Here is a 20,386-nt window from a genome sequence, read left to right as displayed (position 1 = left end):
TTTTTAAAAAAAAAAAAAAAAAAAAAAAAACAAACTTCTTTGATATTTATTATTATATGGCATTTAATCTCTGAGCCAAAGAACAAGATTGAAAACAAAATTAATTTCAGTTTCTTCATCCCGTTTCTTGTACAATGAGTTGAGAGAGAAAATGTAAGTAAATATCTCCATAGTGCAGTGTCGCCCACTAGCAACTGATAACTAGCTAGACAAGAAATTCCTTACTTTTATGGACCACTAATATTCATTCCCGCGTCCGGAACGTTCACCACTTCGAGGAAAGCTTTTCGAATTCAATTTTAATACCATATTCAATTTATACATTTTAATAATATCCGTCCATAGACTTCGGAACTTTCAAGTATTATCTTCCCCAAGACCGCGTCGAGGTCGAAAATACACGGAGCTCTTTTCACGTTTGCTACGCCACTTTACGTCGTGAAAACAGGCGAAGAGGCAACTTTATTTCACTTAATTTATTTTAAAGATTATTTTCGTGTGCAGTGTGACGTCATTTATTTTGGTCGATGTTTCGGCATAACGTACTGCTTTCATATTCAGGGCAGTAAATTCTCTGGCAGAAGTTCACCAATGTTTCGGAGTAAACTACTGTTTCTGTCTTCAACCCTGAAGTTTAAGGCAGCAAATTCCTACGAAACGTCTGTGTAAATGTCCACCAGAGTACACGGCGTCACAGGCAAGAAGACTGTATTCTACACAGTGACCGCCTTGAGAACCTTAAATACTATACATTCGAAGGGTACTGTTTCGGAGGAATACATCATCTCTAACTTCAGGGTCGAATAAGCTGAGCAAAATACCAGAGTTAGAGTAAGTAGCAAGCCCACCGCTTCCAAGCCGGTTCCTTGCTAGACTTGTTATTCGATCCTGACAAATTGAGGCGATGTTCCTCCGAAACGTCGGTTGATTTTCAACGGACAAAATGGTGTTATTTCCCAGGAGACAGTACTCTTCATGGCCACCTTTGTGTGAACATCAATTCCTACAAAATAATGTTTGCCTATTAAATTTTTACGCAAGTAATTATTTTATTTTTCATGTCTAATCCCGGTCAGAGTTTTGTCGTGGTCACGCTCTGAACACGTGTTCAAGATATACCCGTTAGAATATCCACATTATTACCTGGAGTAATATTGAAGATTTCACGGTTTTCTCACTCTATCCAGATGAATTAGGAAACTAATGTCCTCTACTGTCTCCTCCCAAGTCCCTGAAAATACTCGACATTAAAATCATCTTACCGGTGTCACTGGAAGCTGTACAACATATAGAGTTGAAACATCGCCGAAATAGCCTAACAATTAAATCTCTCGCTAAATACAACTATCGTTTGGGATGTCATGTCACGTGATGTTGAAGTTCACCTACATTTCGGAGTAACTTACTGCTTCCATGTTCAGGGTGGAAAATTAGCCCAAGCAAGCAGTAAGTATTGTGGAGGAACCCTTAGATATACAAATCACACAACACCAAACACTAATTGCCTATTTTTTGTATTCATTCTTTCAATATGACGCTACTAAGGAGGTTGATCTAGAAGTAAAGAGACAACTGAGTGAGTGTTGCTGTCTCGTCACCAAAATGCAGGGCAAAACATGACATCAAGATAGCTGACAGACGTTTTGAAAAAAAGGTAGAGTTCGGATATTTGGGACCGATAACAAATCAAAACTTGATTGAGGAGGAAATTTAGAGGAGACTGAACTCGCGAAATGCTTGTTACCATTCAGTCCACAACCTTTTGTCTTCTCGTCTGCTGTTCAAAAACATAAAAATTAGAATATACAAAACTATAATTCTGACTGTGGTTCTGTATAGTGTGAAAATTCCTCTCTGACAATGAGGGAGGAACATAGACTGAGGGTGTTTGAGAACAGGGTGTTGAAGAGAATATTTGGACCGAAGAGAGATGAAGTGACAGGTGGTTGGAGAAAACTACATAATGACGAGCTTCATAATTTGTACTCTTCTCCAAGTATAATTAGAATGATCAAGTCAAGGAGGATGAGGTGGGCAGGGCATCTAGCACGAATGGGGGAATATTTGTGGGAAAGCCAGAAGGAAAGAGACCACTGGGAAGACCAAGGTGTAGGTAGGTGTACAATATTAAAACGGATCTTAGAGAGATAGTATGGGATGGTATGGATTGGATTGATCCTGCTTAGAATAGGGACCAGTGGAGGGCTCTTGTGAAGACGGTAATGAACCTTCGGATTTCATAAAATTCTGCGAAGTTCTTCAGTAGCTTCACAATTGGCGGCTTCTCAAGAAGGGCTCAGCTTCATTGAGTGGATATCAAACATTTCCGAAATACAAGGGATGTAATTATTGTTTTTCTTGATACTGGATATAGTGGGAATAATCTGATATTTTCTTGTACTTTCTACATCTCTTTCCTTGCGGGTCTCTTGCTAGGCAGAGAGTCACTAGGAGAGACAGACATTGTCCTCTAAGTGGGGTGCAAGTGAGAACAATTAGAAAGGCTTGACAGTCACTGGTGACAGATGCTGTCTTGCTACAGAAAATATTCTCCAGTCACAGAAAACAACACACGTTTTTGTTCATAAAGGTGCATTGAGGTTTGGTCCATCAAAATAGTAATTTCTTGCCCCAAACCGGAAAACAGTTTCTATAGCCACCAAAAGTGCCGGCCCGTATCTATTTATATACAAGAGTGGGATGTATGAGGGACTAGACTCTACCCGGGAGCTGTCCCGGACGTAAGGCACAAGTAAAGTTGGGAAAAGGTAAAGGTAAAATTGTCCCTCTGCTTAACAAACTACGCACTAAGCCACTAGTAAAAGTGATAAATTAAAATTTTATAATGTTTATCTTGAATTAATAAAATTAACAGCATTTTAATGACATTAATCAATCAATTACGACGTAAATCCAAGCTATTTATTTTTTTTTAAAGTGACGTTTACTTTTTGAAAAACTGAAAATTATATTGAAGTGTTATTTGTTGCATAATGCCTTCTACTCCCTTCAGGAGTTTTTTTATATGTAAGATGTTGAATTAAATGACTGTAATTGTCTGTTAATGCATGTGCTGGTGGTTTTTTATATAATCAGTGTGGAAAGCCGTTTGGGGGGGGGGGTCCAACATTCTGAAAGGCTTTAAGGCGTCTCAAACCTTCCTTAAGTATAAAATATCTCAGAAAAAGTATGATGAATTGATATTTGAAATAAGAAATGCGTTATTCTTTTTTTTTTTGTTCTTAAGTTCCATCGAAAGCAAAAGAAAGCAATACACTGAAAGGAATTGTTCCCAAGTGATATTCTAATATCTAGTCTTTTTGGTTTTCTGAAAGTCTAGGTTATTTAAAGTGTTCTAAACCCCTACAAAGAGAACCTCTATCATTTCGAAAAAAAAAAATTGTTTAAACGGACACAATTATGTGGAAATGTATATAGAACACCCACACAGACACAATTGCTTCTACTAAAATCAGATGGTCCATAAATTAACAACTGTTCTTCAGAAGGCCGAGAAGAGACACACACAAAGAATACCAGTGAAATGAAAGGCTCTGTGCTTCGGCGTCCTCTACGCCAACAGAACACAATTAAATCCATACAGGAACTTCTGTGATCATACGAAAAGCTTACATAATTCTACAGTTTCAATTCAACCCACGATTTCCTTTCTTTGCTGTATGAAGATAATTCCTTGAAGCATTCAAGCTTGTTCAGTGAAGAGCGGATGACGGCTGTTTCCAAACAGGAAGACGGAAGTGAGAGTAACCTGAGGCAATGCAGGGTTTCAGAGCAGGGGCTTTCTGTTTTAATTAAAAAGGTTTATAACCGTTACCAATTTTGTGGCATTCATAAAGTAACAGTGACAGAAACAATGAAAGTAGACAAGTTTAAAGACGACCATATAATGGACTTCCATGAACGTTTATATTTCATAATAACATAATTATGTAATATTTATCGTCACGCTGTGGAACTCCAAGGGATAACCACTGAATGGACCGTCCACGATAGCCGAGCGGTCTAAGGCATGTACTGTCTTCACTCGCTTGCAACCGGGATCGTGAGTTCGAATCCCACTCAGGGCATGGATGTTTAGTTTGTGTGTGTGCGTTTTTCTGTGTTTGTGTACAGGTAGAGGCATTGCGACGAGCTGATCACCCGCCCAAGGAGTCCTACCGAATATGTAAGATCTAGAAAAACCGAAGTGAACGGAGAAGTTCATGGAGGTAGCCCTATGCCCACTGGGGCTGTAGTGTCAGGGGGAAAAAATCCATTGAATGGAAGTAACAACCCTGATGGTGCATGGACTTAGACGAGCAGCTGATAGTTATTCACCTCGTATAAAACTCACTGTCGCTGTCTCCCTCAGTTTCGTCTATCTTCCCATCTTGCCATGGGAGCAAATATGGGCCGCAAGGACAAAGCCTAAGGCTTCTGTGTGGGTGTGGAGGATAAGAGAAATACCTCCATTACTTCAAGAAGTCGAAATGTGAAATAAGGTCTCGTTACTTAATGAGCTATATTTGTAGGCTCAAATTCGCTTGAAGCACAGTGACACCAGTAGTTCATAAAATCTCTCAAATAAAACCCTAATAACCCATTAATAACTACTGATTAACTATTTTTATTGCTAGTGGGGTGGGACTAAGTCCCTTGTACTGTGGCCACTTCTGGCCTATTGTACCAGCCCCAGATGATAGGTGAAGGTGATTGTGGAGCAATTGGTGGAATGAAGATTGGCAGGGGAAACCGAAGTACTCGGAGAAAACTTTCCCCAGCGCCACTTTGTTCACCACAAATCCCACTTGACCAGACCCGGGATCGAACCCAGGCCGCCGCGATGGGAAGCCAGCGACTAACCGCTTGAGCTATAACGCGGCCACCTGAGTAACTAAGTGTACGGTACATAGTTAATTTCGAAAAATATGAATTTACTGACAGTAATTCCTCACATTTTGTTTTGGAAACCAAAGATTCATTTGTATATTTGTAGGCTCAAATTCGCTTGAAGCATAGTGACACCAGTAGTTCATAAAATTCCTCAAATAAAACCCTAATAACCCATTAATAACTACTGATTAACTATTTTTATTGCTAGTGGGGTGGGACTAAGTCCCTTGCACTGCGGCCACTTCTGGTCTATTGTACCAGCCCCAGATGATAGGTGAGGGTGATTGTGGAGGAATTCGTGGAATGAAGATTGGAAAGGGAAACAGAAGTACTCGGAGAAAACCTGCCCTAGAGCCACTTTGTCCATCAGAAATCCCAATTGACCAGACCCGGGATCGAACCCAGGCCGCCGCGGTGGGAAGCCAGCGACTAACCGCTTGAGCTATGACGCGGCCACCTGAGTAACTAACTTTACGGTACAGACTTAAATTTGAAAAATATAAATTTACTGACAATAATTCCTCACATTTTGTTTTGGAAACCAAAGATTCATTAATGCGTTCACAACAGCCCAGCATTGATCCTCACTTGACCGGAGTATCTAGTTCGTACCCTCAGATTTATTTTCATTAAAACAAATTTTAATTTTATGCTCCCATCAATACACCCCGGTTTTGCAAATGGCTTCCTTTTCAAGATTTCCTATTTAGGTTTTGTACTTCTGCGAATTGTGTCATAAGCCTCACCCCTCTTATCCTCCTTAGTGAAAAGTACAGAATCTAAAAATCCTCATTAAGCGATTTTCTCAAATCTCGTGTTATTTTCCCCTCTCTGGCCAAAATTTTCCGTTTTACACTCGGTTCCAGAACAGCAGCCGAGGCAGCTCATTTGGTATAGCGAAGGACTACGGGCTGGACGACAGGGATTCGTTTCCAAGCAAGGGTAAGAGATTTTTTCTACCAATTGCAATGAAATCGGCTTTGTAGTCCACCAAGTCTCTTCTCCAATTGGTGACAGGCGCTCCTTCCCAGGGTATGAAGCGGCCGGGGCGTGAAACTGACGGCTCACAGTATCTAATGTTGAGGTAGAGAATAGTGGGGCTATGTCTCTATTCTCTCGTATCTTTCTTGGCGCTGTGCTTAAATAATTAAGCATGGGGCAAAATTTACTCTGTTCTGAAACACCACCAACTTTTCTGATTCCATTAGACAGAGAGAGCAAGAGTGATCACGAGTCACGTCCACGCAGACGGCTAGCCAGTAAAAAAAATGCATATATTGGCTCAATACCAAAAGGGCAGCAGATAAGCCAATTTGACAACCAAACACAGAGCACGTGAACTGGATTGGACCCACAGGATACTATGCAAAATCAACTCTGTCTGCTGTTGATGGGTCAGATATTTTTAAAGGTAACAATCTGGTGTCTCCGTTATGAATTGAAATCGAAAATTCTCTTCCACAGGGGGGACAAATATCAGCTTATTCTTCTCCATTAGACAGTTCCCTTGGTTCAGAAGCTGTCCCATTCAAACTGTAACTGGAAAGCCAAAATGCGTTGTGTACGGACTAATTATTCTGCAGATCCTGGCATAAATATCAGTTCATGTATTCATGTAAACGGATATATGGATCTGTAAGCCTGTCCTTCCAGCCATCAGTATATCATTCCATCAATACATTCATAAATGCATTTGTACATACAACCATCCAACTCATTAATGCAATCCACTCATCATCACTCATGGAGCTGAGCCCTTCTTGAGAAGTCGCCAATTCTGCAGCTACCCAAGAACTTCCCAGAATTTTATGGAACCCGAAGGTTCAGTGCCATGCTCACAAGAGCCATCCACTGGTTCCTATACTGAGCCAGATCAATTAAACCATACCATCCCATCCTACCTCTCTAAGATCTGTTTTAATATTGTCCACCCACCTACATCTTTGTCTTTTCAGTGGTCTCTTTCCTTCTGGCTTTCCCACCAATATCCCATATGCATTCGTCTTTTCACCCATTCGTGCCACTTGCCCTGCCCATCCCATCCTCCTTGACTTAATCATTCTAATTATACTTGGAGGAGAGTATAAGCTATGAAGTTCTTCATTATGTAATTTTTTCCAACCTCTCGTGACTCCATCTACCTACCTTCAAAATATTCTCCCCAGCACTCTGTTATGAAAAACACCCCATGTTCCTATCGTAATGTCATAGACCAAGTTTCACAACCATACAGAACAACAGGTAAAATTATAATTTTGCATATTTAATTTTTATGTTTTTAGACAGCAGGTGAGAAGAAAAAAGGCTCTGGACTGAATGGTAGCAAACATTACCCGAGTTCAATCTCCTCTTAATTTCATCCTGAATAATGTTTAGACAGGATCAGGCATTGAAAAATTAATAAGGGGGTCTCACGGACGCAGAGAGACAGACAGCATAGAAATCGCTTTAGGAAGGAAGGCTAATAATTTATTAAAACATCACAAATATTACTGTAGAGCTACCTCGCACAGAAAGACCCTATTAAGTTATGTCATTTTAAGGACTATTGGTAGCGAATGGAAAAGTAACCTAATGACATTTTGAGAGAGACAAAATCGATACCCTTGTATAATTTTCTATTCCGAGCAACAGAAACGAGTCCACCAAATCCTTGAGTCACATGAGTTATTTATTTACTTGCTAGACGCCATGTATACTGAAGTTCCAAACGAGGGTAGCACACTGTAAGTGAATGGCGTTTCTATGTTTTTAAAAGTAAAAAAAGTAAAGCATTTTCTGTACTTACTTAAGCACCACGCCGTGAAGAAGTGTGGACAATGGATGTAGAGCACACGCATTCATAAATCCTGCAGTAGTGTGAAATTTAGATTGTCAATGGTGAACTTCACGTTGTGACCGCTTTAACCTCTGTGGGATATGCTCATCTACACGCTCAGAAGTAGGATACGCAGGCGCCAAAGTCAGTCTGGATGCTGTAGAGAAGAGAAACATTTATTATGATCTCGGATATCGAACCCAGATTCCTTGAGCGTCCAGTCAGTACTCTAGTAGTTAGTTAGTTAGTTAGTTAGTTAGTTAGTTATTGGAGAGGGTGGGTTTCCCCATGCACTGAGATCTATATTGGTCCATTGTGCTTCCCTCTATGATTTCTACCAGTTTCTATATCCTACCGGTACTGGTGCTTACCATCAGTCCCGCCCAGCCAGCGAGACCGGCTCTACTAGCTGAGAGGTATCTATAATGCTTCCCCCATCTACCAGAGGTATTAGAGACTGCTGTTGGGCGGGAAACGTCCGTTAATTTGGCTCAGTGACCTCCTTTGGAGTTATGAGATTCTTTTACGTGCCGTAAAGTTACGACACGGAACCCACGGCTTAACGTCCCTCCCGGAGGACTTGTTCCCTGAATTTTTCCGCCCTTAAAAATTCGACGACCTCCGCCGGGTATTTGAACCCGCGTACTACGAGTGATGAGGTTGGAACGTTACCTCTAGACTACGGAGGCCGCTCAGTACTCTAGTAACTGTACTGACTTTCCCGGCTACAACGCATTACAAATAATGCAGTTACTAATAATTACATAATGGAATGAAATACAAGCTTAATGACAGAGTGCGTGCCAATTCACCAGAATAATCAATCTATGAAACTAATGAATATGAAAAGCTGTGAACTGCAATCTACTTCTCTCTCATCTGAATTCCTTATCAACTTAATATTATCATATTCACATTTCATTGTACGTATGCCTTAATCTCAGCAATGTGAAAAACGTCATTAAACAACAACACAAGAGGGAGAGGCGTTATGTTTTTAGTGTTAAATCGAATTTTCACACTTTCTAATCAAGAACTTGAGTGAAGGAGTTGAGCTGTGTTCAGGATGTACCTAGATTTAATCTCGACCGGAACATGTAGGTTATCCTGACTGAGCCTTTAATGGGTTTCCTCAGTCCCTCTCTCCAGGCAAAACTCTGTTAAAGCCACGGCCATTTCATTCAACATTTTTTTTTTCCAAATCACTACTTACTAAAATTTGAGTTATTTGTTTGTGGTTAAGTAAACCACAATCAAATCCTCTTTTCTTACGAAGTAAGAAGGCCGCGCCATAGCTCAAGCGGTTTGTCGCTGGCATCCCACCGCGGCGGCCAGGGTTCGATCCCGGGTCTGCTCAAGTGGGATTTGTGGTGGACAAAGTGACTCTGGGACAGGTGTTCTCCGAGTACTTCGGTTTCCCCTGCCAATCTTCATTCCACCAATTGTTCCACAATAACCCTCACCTATCATCTGGGGTTGGTACAATAGGCCAGAAGTGGCTGCAGTACAAGGGAATTAGTCCCACCCCACTAGTAATAAAAAAAGAAGAAAAATAGGAAGTAAGAAGCTTCGGCTTTCTAGCCCACAGTTCATCACTTTAATGACTGAGCTGCTAAGCTAACTAATAATAACGTAGGTATAGCAGCATTGGAATTCTATACACTGTTTCTTTTTTCTGTTAATTTCAGTAAAGGCAGAAATCATTTCCAACAGTTTAAAGGTGGAAGAAATTCGTGGGTCTTACAGGAAAAGGATTAAGTTATGTACACATTGAGCGGAAAAGCAAGGTAAGGTTATTCCCAGATACGAGCATGCTTTGTGAAGCTTCAATATAAGTTATGGCACAAATGCCTCTTAACAAAAGGTGTAATTATGTATCCTCCTACTCTCCCAGGCTGTGTAATGTTTGGTTAGGTTCGTGCTGTTGGAGCGCGTATATCAGCCAGCAAAGAGGCTTAGAAGCACCATGAGTAATGTAATAGGATTTCTCAGCAAACGTGAAAGACCACAAGGCAATTACACGGACGGAAATTAGAACATAATTATAGAAATGAATAAATAATGCCTGTATTTTCCTTATTCCTCATTTTTTCTTCTAGAACTCAGAAAGAGCGTATATGGAATCATGAAATAGGTACATGTACAGTGAGAATGTAATTATTCTTATATTATTAACATTAAGTCCCCTTCATCAACATTATTAAGAGTTTCTTAAAGAGGAACGAAGAAAGTCGTCAAAGGTAGTCATGCTTGTCTGTCTGTCCGTCTGGGAACTAGTATCAGACCTTATAATTTTCGAAAAATTTTCATCACATTCGATGTTGGACACATTCACTGAAAGTTTTCGAGCACTTCAGACTTTAATCGTAATAATTTAGAAAATAGAAAAAAGAAAGACTATTGTGCACCAGGTCAAAATTGGATAACAGATTTCCAGCAAAATTTGTTGGACCGTTCCATATTGATTTATATTATAATTAGCATAACGACATAATTTGACATTTCCACGTGTCTTATACAATGTTTCACAACTTCTTTTCAAAGCCAATATGGACAACTTCCATAAAAATATAAAAAATATTCGTACTGTTCCAAAATAAACCCTAGTTTTCCTAAGGTCATAAATTGAATTTTCCTAGCATCCCACGAAGCATTTCACAGGTTTTGTTGAAATTCGATAAGTTCTGGATACACGGAACACCACCACACAGGCAGGGTGAGGAGGGGACAGGCAGGGGGCATACATGATAGCTACAGAAATATTTCGAGAGCCATATATACACAAACAGCAATGCCGCTGTGCAAGTAGTCCCAACAAAGAAAATCTACGCAATGGCGTCTGGTTAACGAGAGGACGTCCCCCAAGCAAAATATCGAAAAATTTTAACTGAATTTTAAATAGACTTTATTGATTTTATTGATTTTTTATTGATTTTATTAGAGTCCATTATTGTACGCGAATTAAGACACATCGCTTTCACCTGTGATAGAAGTCGGATATATCACACAGTGAAACAGATTTTGGCAGAACACCTGACGATGGCCATGTACGGCCGAAACATGTTGTGAAATAGAACAGAAGGAGGAGGAGGAGGAGGAGGAGGAGGAATTGTATAAGATGAACTGTGGATGGAAATAGTACAGTTTGTGAACTTCGACACGTGAGATTTTCGCTAATTAATATTTCGTTGTTCCAACTTTTAAGTAATCTTATTAAACTGTAATCGCTAGTAACTTTGTGCCCCACACTACGGAATAAACCTTATTTCTAACTTGTTACGGCCAATCATGTTTCATGAGAATATAGCAGGCATGAGACAAATAAATACGCTGAAAATTTTCGTCTAAAACCTCAATATAAACAGATCCACTATTGGTGAGCTTTTATGAATGAGGTAATGAACTTATGTGGAAGTTATTCACCAAGTGCGGAAATATTAATTTCTGAGGAAAACTGTGTTCAACAGAGTCAAGTAGTTAATAAAGTCACGTGACTAAATGTGACTATAGACGGAGTTTAGCTTGGTAATAAGATTTATTACACAATTAATACAACTCATAACTACAAGTAACTGCAGCGCTATGCTAATACACACTCTACAGTACAGTACAGAACACACTTAAATCTTCTCAGCCTGCTGTGTCTTCACCGGTTTCCTGGTAACAGCTTCCAACGGTGGAAGTTCCCCTTCCTCTGGGTTACCGATCTGCCTCTGTGGCTCAGCTACCAGCTTCTAACCACAGCAGCCCTCTGACGCATTCACCAACTAACTTGCTCCACTTCACCCGCTGACTCCCAGGCTGGCGGCCATCTCACACCGACCACCTGCTGTTCTCACTGCCGTCTCCAGACTCTCTTCTACGGAATGGCAGCTGGCTAGCCGAACCATAGCTCAAGCGGTCAGTCGCTGGCTTCCCACCGCGGCGGCCAGGTTTCGATCTCGGGTCTGGTCAAGTGGGATTTGTGGTGGACAAAGTGGCGCTGGGGCAGGTTTTCTCAGAGTACTTCGGTTTCCCTTGCCAATCTTCATTCCACCAATTGCTCCACAATCACCCTCACAAATCATCTGGGGCTGGTACAATAGGCCAGAAGTGGCCGCAGTACAAGGGACTTAGTCCCACCCTACTATCAATAGAAGAAAATGGCAACTGGCCCTCCTTATATGGCCGGCACGGACCTCACAGGGGACACCCCCCCAATAGATCTTCCATTGTTCCCTAGCAACGGCCGTTGTTTACAGAGCCATTACTTAGCAAAGACTGTTGTATGCCTATTTATTTCCCAGTCGTTGCCTAACAACCCGTCTACATGCCATAATAAGAAGAGAGACAATTTTAACTGAATGTACCTAAATTTTCTGCTTGGCTCTTACATGTACCATGTCAAGCACTCAAATCAGAATTATAATTACTTCGTAAGTAATTTGCAGATAATACAGGTATTATTAAAAATATAGGTCCTACATGGGATGTAACGGGGGAATACCTTGACTGCAATTTTCATGAATGCTGCATTACCTGTGAAGATAATTAGCGATCAACTGTTGATAATTCTATTACAGATACACGGTTATTTAATTCAATTCACACGATATCTTAAGTGAGCTCTTAAACAAGAAATATCGACGGTGATATTGGCGATTGTTATATTCGTCATACTATTTGAAATGACAATAACAGCAACGTAGAAGCACATTCGGCCGCTGACGGTAGCCGAACGGTTTAAGGTATTTACTGTTTTCGCTCGCTTGGAAACCGGGATCGTGGGTTCGAATCCCACACAGGGCATGGATGTTTAGTTTGTGTGTGTGCGTTTTTCTGTGTTTGTGTACAGGTAGAGGCCTTGCGACCAGCTGATCACCCGCCCAAGGAGTCCTACCAAATGTGTAAGATCTAGAAAAACCGAAGTGAACGGAGAAGTTCGTGGAGGTAGACCTAGGCCCACTGGGGCTGTAGTGCCAAGGGGGAAAAAAAAGCACATTCGAAACAGAATTTATAGAATTAATTTTTAAATAATTCAACCGGAACTCATATCCAGTCAAGATTCTAATTACTTCCCTATATTTCCGAATTTCCTGTAAGGGCAATCGCTACTCGTTGATTAGTTNCCCTGCCAATCTTCATTCCACCAATTGCTCCACAATCACCCTCACAAATCATCTGGGGCTGGTACAATAGGCCAGAAGTGGCCGCAGCACAAGGGACTTAGTCCCACCCTACTATCAATAGAAGAAAATGGCAACTGGCCCTCCTTATATGGCCGGCACGGACCTCACAGGGGACACCCCCCCAATAGATCTTCCATTGTTCCCTAGCAACGGCCGTTGTTTACAGAGCCATTACTTAGCAAAGACTGTTGTATGCCTATTTATTTCCCAGTCGTTGCCTAACAACCCGTCTACATGCCATAATAAGAAGAGAGACAATTTTAACTGAATGTACCTAAATTTTCTGCTTGGCTCTTACATGTACCATGTCAAGCACTCAAATCAGAATTATAATTACTTCGTAAGTAATTTGCAGATAATACAGGTATTATTAAAAATATAGGTCCTACATGGGATGTAACGGGGGAATACCTTGACTGCAATTTTCATGAATGCTGCATTACCTGTGAAGATAATTAGCGATCAACTGTTGATAATTCTATTACAGATACACGGTTATTTAATTCAATTCACACGATATCTTAAGTGAGCTCTTAAACAAGAAATATCGACGGTGATATTGGCGATTGTTATATTCGTCATACTATTTGAAATGACAATAACAGCAACGTAGAAGCACATTCGGCCGCTGACGGTAGCCGAACGGTTTAAGGTATTTACTGTTTTCGCTCGCTTGGAAACCGGGATCGTGGGTTCGAATCCCACACAGGGCATGGATGTTTAGTTTGTGTGTGTGCGTTTTTCTGTGTTTGTGTACAGGTAGAGGCCTTGCGACCAGCTGATCACCCGCCCAAGGAGTCCTACCAAATGTGTAAGATCTAGAAAAACCGAAGTGAACGGAGAAGTTCGTGGAGGTAGACCTAGGCCCACTGGGGCTGTAGTGCCAAGGGGGAAAAAAAAGCACATTCGAAACAGAATTTATAGAATTAATTTTTAAATAATTCAACCGGAACTCATATCCAGTCAAGATTCTAATTACTTCCCTATATTTCCGAATTTCCTGTAAGGGCAATCGCTACTCGTTGATTAGTTTCTACCAGAAATATTCCAAGCAGACGGCAAAATATGATATATAGAGATTAGAGCTGAGTAACAATTAGTTGAATTAAAACCTCTGATTACAGCTTTCATTAATCCAGATTTTTGGAATAAAACTCAAATTATATCACGACTATCCATTGGCGTATTTTAAAGGGTTTCAGATGCCCGCAGATTTAGTTATGTTAGTCACTTCATCAGCTGTGAAACATCAATGAATGAAAGTTGAAATTGTTCCCATTTACAAGGCAACATATATAGTAAATATTTATCTGTGATGACTCGTATGCGTTCAGTTTGAAATGGTTGAAATAATTGCGATTATAAATTTTGAGGGCTGTAAATATAGCGTCAGTAACCTTCAATACCCTGTAATTAATGTCCCTTTTTACAAACTGCTATTCATTGAAAATTAAACAGCCTAAATACTACAAAGTCCTTCTGAATAACAGACAATGAAATTAATAAATATTTTATCTTTCATACTGAAATCCTCGCGCATTCGCTGAAATCAAAGAACGTGATCATGTAAATTCGAAACGTCAATTTTCCCGAAGTTAGACAGATAATGTAAACGAAACTGGCAAATCTCTTTCGAAAATTTGTCCATTTATAAAATGAAGATAAACATAAATACAAGTTCATGTTGCTAATAAATACTACTAGACGCATCTATGGTCTAGTGGTCAGAGTTCCTGGCTACAGACCCAGAGGTACCGGGTTTGACTCCCGAGGCTACCAGATTTTTTTAGAAGTAGTGGGTCTGGAAAGGGGTCCACTCGGACTCGTGTGGGTAATTGAGAAGATGTTTCAAGGAAATAGCGACTCCGGTCTAGAAAACCGAGACTAACGGCCTTGGGGATTATTTGCGCTGACCACGTGACACCCTCTATCCGCTAAAACTGGCACTAACTTCGCCGACCAGCGGCGGTGGCTCATTTGGTATAGTTCGCTTGCGGACTCAAGCCACGGAGTTTAGTTTTTTAGTTTTTAGACGAATCAAGTAATAATTTGTGATAAACACTTGAATCTTCCGTAGTATAATCAACAAACACGTTTATAACATAAGAGCAGATTTCAAACGTGTACTTTGCAAAGGTACACAATTTTCAGATAAGTTCCTCGATATTTTTCGTATCTCAGTAGTTTTGATTGTTCGAGAGATCATCCAGCCCTGAAGGACTCGACTTCAAGGGGTTAGTTACTGGTTTTTATATCATGTATACATCTGTGTACCGATCACATTGGCCTCGGGGTCTAAGGCATGAGCTGTCTTTGCTCGCTCGAACGCTAGGATCGTGGGTTCGAATCCTACTCAAGGTATGGATGTCTGTAGTGTGTACGTTTATTCTGTGTACATGTGGCGGCCTTGCGACTGGCTGATCCTCCATCCAAGGAGTCCTACCGACTGTCTATAAGATCAAGAAATTGAAAAGCGGCCAAGGCCCAACAAAACACTGTAGAGACATAATAATATTTAATCTGCATATAAATCACAATTAGAGGACTGGAATAACATCTCATTGATACCTGATGTTCTCACAGCGATCAGTATTAAAATTACGGACTTCTGGGAAGCGACAACGTTCTGTTTTGTAAATACATATTCCTTCTTCAGGGTAAAGAGTTCTCAGAAGTCAGCAAGATCCTCGTGAAGTTTCGGTACAAATCTACCTGGCGCCACATTCCAAAAGACAGTAATTTAATACAGGATAGTAATCTCAGTACTTCGAATGTCCTACTTATGAACATGCGATTCATTTTAAAACATGCTTTTAATCTAGTATCATGTAAAAACGTACCTGTATAACTTTTATTTTGATATGTAGAAGGTTATAATTTTTCTGTTTTATTGAGATGCCCTCTCTTCCTCTGAAGACACACACACACACAAACACACACGCCAATCTACTTTCCTTCTCTCATAAAATAACGACATCGAAAACTCTTTGGAATAAAGAATTTCGGATCAAATTAGGATATTATTTATTAACACGATGTATCACTAGTTGATTTTGACAAATTAGTTTTGTTGTATTTCGTGTAGAGCAACAATAATTCTGGGCCCACGTAAATCGATATTAAATTTACATGACCCATTTTATTTTAAACTGTCAATCCAAATTTAATCGATTCTGTATCAGTGAATACTGAGCTTCAGGTATCAGCACTGGAGAATTAATTACGTAGTGAATTATTATCAGTAGCATTAATGTGATTTCAATAACTGTAGCATGTGGCAAATTCTATTATTTTTATTTCTGCGCATACTATTGCTACTAATTGCTTTATGGGTTCAAATTAGATCTCTCTAAATGCATGCAGCTCTTTTCGCAATTAAACACATCTCGCTTCTATAATCACTTGAAATGGCGGAAGCTGTGTCACAATCCGGATACATTAACTGCAGCTCTGCAATAATGAACTGGAACATTCGTCTGAAATTTTGTACACACGTGCAATAAGCACATATCTAATTACTTGCCGCAATTATATATGCTTTGTTCACAATTGTACCACTGCTGATAATATTCAGATACAGTCATCTGTGGAGCTGACAATTTGTAATTCGTATTGAGGCAAATGTTGGTTGTAGGAAATTAGGTTCTCTCTCATAAAGTTAAGCTCGTCTCTTCCAAACTTCTTTCAAGACATCACATTTTATCTCCGAAACTGATTTATGTTATAGTTTTTAGAGATATATGATCACATATATATATATATCGCGGGTATAGCGACTGGCTACGGACTCGGTGGCGGGGTTGGATTTTGATATTCACGTGTATGAATTGCTTAAGGATATATGTAATTATTTTTTCGTGTAATTAACTGAATGCAGTTATTAATGACTGGTCTACAAGCTGGACGAACGAGGTTCGATNATATATATATATGCATAAAGAATTGGGTCAGTTGCAATTTATTTCGTATTGGTCCAATAATTCCTACAGTCACTTGCAGGGGTGTTGTGCGTGACTTATGAGATGGGTTTTGGATTGGATGATTGAATATATTTACATCTTATATATTCACTTCGGGACCATACATAATTACAGCCATATCGCTGATTTACACATTTCACAACTCACCGGTACACAAGCACGCACGCGCACACACAAACACAAGGGTTCTCAGCCTATTCTTAGTAGTATCCTGGCAAAAGCTTTATAACAGTCTCACTGCCACTACAGCATATATGAAGTTTTATTTGCACAGCCTAATTTATTTCTTGTCATTTCTTCTCAGTCACTTTCGACTGTCGACTCTTTCAATTTTATTCCTCTGCTCCAAAGCTCATATCCTGGAAGGCTAGAGTCTCGAAACTCAACTAAATCAAACGATCTGCTTTATCCTCTTTATAACCCTCGGCACGGATCATGCAGAAAACACAGTTTCTCTTTTGTTGGGTAGGCGTAATTACGGCGCAGTTGCAGTACTGAAGGTGACCTTATATTGGGGCTTGTAAGGTATACACTGGCACTGCTGAATGGCAGAGAATGGTACATGCTGATTAGAAGAGAAACAAAAGGAAACAAAAATTAGAACCGAGACAAAACTCTCGTAAATTATGTACCACTTCATAACATTTGAATACCTGTGTGTCCCACTGTCTGCTACACATATAAATTTCACATAAATTCTCTTGTACATACACGTCTTATCAGATCAGTAAAGTTTTCATCCAATAATCTGATCACGCAAGCCGAAAGGGAGAGGGGGCACAGTAGATCAAAGCAAAGGTGGATTGGGAAAATATAAAAAGTCGTTAAAATACCCAAAAATCAATAACTGGAGGCGGATTGCTTTGGAGAGGGACTTCTGTAAACCAATGGCAGAGGAACACAAGAGACATATCGGTTTGCAGGACCAGGCAGAATCTAAATTATTTAGAGTCTAAAGGATTCTATGATGTATAACACTGGGAATTTCTGGCGTCTGGACTTTGTCCATCTTTCTGCATTCTGAAAATCACAAAAGAACACAACGTTTCGGAAACTGGTTCTGTTTCCGTCCCCAGGTGAGAGGCGGTGGGAGATACCTACCGTGTTGGGTCAATTAGGTTTAACATCTAAAGGTCCAGCGATTGAAGTTAAATGTTTCAAACTGAACCAACAGATTAGCTGTCTCCCAGCCTCTCACCTTAGGATGGAAACCGATCAAGTTTACGAAACGTTGTGTTCTTCTGTGTTTACAAAATACTGGACGATGGGCAAAGTCCAAAAGCCCAGTCATCCCGAGACTAAATTACTTACGTTTATAACAAATTATGGCAGTTTCTTCTATACAAATACAATATATAATTGTATATTAAATTGTAACGGATTTGATCAACGCATTGCCAGGCAATAGCTCTGTAAACATGATCCAACACCCAACAATAGTGGAAACTGTGTTCTCCGTGTCCGCAGTGACGTCAAACAACAGTAAATGGTGGTCACGTGACATGTGTTTGCTTATGTTCCTGCAGCTTGCGCCAGTGGACTGGCTGGATAGTGATCACGTGACATGTTTCTTGTGATGCATGTCCTTTCCGCGGCTATGTAAGTAAGAGTCCAGGAGGTTTTAGAGCTGTTACTAGTAGTAGTAGCGGCAGAAACACGCGAAGAAGCAAGCAAGCAAGCAAGCAGTAAGGTCGAGGAGTAGAGAAGGGTAGAAGAAGTCAGCCTGCGAAGATCTAATGAGTGATTTGAAGACTTTATGTGCTACACTGCAGTGGTACTGGGAGTGTGTCTTAGGGACAATTTTATAATTCCTGTGTTATAAATCCGTGAAAATTTGTGAAGGCAGGCTGAAGATTTAGCGTGGATTTTTTTGTAGTGTGAAAATCTGTAGCAGTGTATTAATTTATTGTAGTTACAACCTGTGAGTAAGTATCCAATCAATCCAATTACCAATCCGAACCCCGGCTTTAGTCACCCGTGCACGTGACAATATACTTGTTTGTTGTTTCTATATGTTTCGAACATAAACAGATACAGTGGGATATTCCATGGGAGTGTCATGTTGTGTTATATTCTCTTTATAAGTCAAAATAAGAGCGTATATAAACAAATGATTTGAAGCGAAAACTACTAATATATTGTATATTGTCGATATCAACTTAAAAAAATATTGCCTGGAAGAAAAACAATACCAAATTAGTACATATTTTAACTGATCCTGACACCGTATTTTAGAATGAATTAAAATGTAAACATTGGCCGATGTGCATATTCGCAGCAAGCAATACTAAATGTACCGAATGCCTGAAGATGTCTTCTATGGCAGTAACATGTAGAAATAAGGAATAAATATAAAATATACCATTATATATTGTAGATGTGTAAACGGAAATTCCACAGTTTCTATATATCTAACACAATGTGACGATCCAATACAATATTCTAGGTAAACAAGATTCGTATCTCGACTGGGTGACTGTAATATTGTCATATTTTGAAACGAGGGCTTAAAGTTAGAATTCTGCAGCGAGAAGAAACATCTTTCTAGGATACGGCACTGTAAACACGCGATGGTGATATAAGCCGGCTTTTATTCCGTTCGCTGTTGCTAGGGTCGCCCGCCACGTCACTACTGTGACCTGGCGTATAGCCTAGCAACGCTGTTACCCCTTGGTGACGTCACCGCCGTTGACTCGCGTTGCATAGCTACCAGGTTGCGGGGACTCGGCTAACTTCGGCTCCGCTCGGTTCACTTCGGCTCCGCTCGTGACGTCACCGCGGGGAGTAGCGGGGTGATGACTCGCCTATTACGCGAGCGCTACGTTACCGCCACGTGCCGCTGGGGAGGTAGAGGTCCTCGGTTGCGCAACATGTCAGTATTTCTACTCAAGAGTTGTAAGGGTTCAATAAATCCAATTACCAATCGAAAACCTGTGTCTATTCACTAAATATGTGACAATATATTGTAGCATGTAGATCCGTTTCTAAGAAATGACTCTGTAAATAAAGGCCGCTGTTTAGTAATGGCCGTAAACAGTAACAGAGGAATGGTGTCCTCTACGTGGTCTGAGCCATAGTCAAGTAATATAGCAAGAAAACTTTATGGAGAGATGTTTTCTATGCGGTACGTGCCGATGCTATACATATAAAGAGGAGCAACTGCGATGACGAGAGAATCTTCAGACGGAAGAGAGAAGAGTAGAGGTTGGTGTGAGATGGCTGCCAGCCTGGGAGTCAGTCGGTTGCAGCAATGAGTGAGCTGTGAGACAGTCGCCGGCCAGTAAGGACGTGAACAAGGAAGCTGAAGAAGCTACGGCTACTAGCTCTTTCTATCGGGCCTAACTGAGTAGGTTTATCCTTCATTACCAACCTGAAGACGGAGACAGATCCAGTCTCCGAGACGTCGTGGTCTTTTTATCTTTTACATACCAGACGATGGATGAAGTCCAAAACAAGCCAAAAGAAGTACAGTATACACCATCGTCAGAATCCTTTCAAGTCTATCCGAACTACTTCTTGTTTTACAT

At 40.3% G+C, this 20,386-nt stretch overlaps 1 protein-coding gene across 3 annotated transcripts in view; it reads right to left on the bottom strand.

Moving 5' to 3' along the window:
- The window catches only part of LOC111863423 (dipeptidase 1), a 399,898-nt gene that overhangs the window by 296,091 nt on the left and 83,421 nt on the right, over positions 1-20,386 (bottom strand). For all 3 annotated transcript variants that reach the window (XM_023849743.2, XM_023849742.2, XM_023849744.2), the window contains exon 2: positions 7,682-7,868. The gene's annotated coding sequence lies outside the window, so the exon portion shown is untranslated. The remainder of the gene's footprint in view (positions 1-7,681; positions 7,869-20,386) is intronic.

This window comes from Cryptotermes secundus, unplaced genomic scaffold, assembly GCF_002891405.2.
Source record: "Cryptotermes secundus unplaced genomic scaffold, Csec_1.0 scaffold964, whole genome shotgun sequence".
Classification (NCBI taxonomy): Eukaryota; Metazoa; Arthropoda; class Insecta; order Blattodea; family Kalotermitidae; genus Cryptotermes; species Cryptotermes secundus.
Note: the sequence above shows the minus strand (reverse complement) of the source record. Positions and strands in the feature narration are given on the sequence as shown.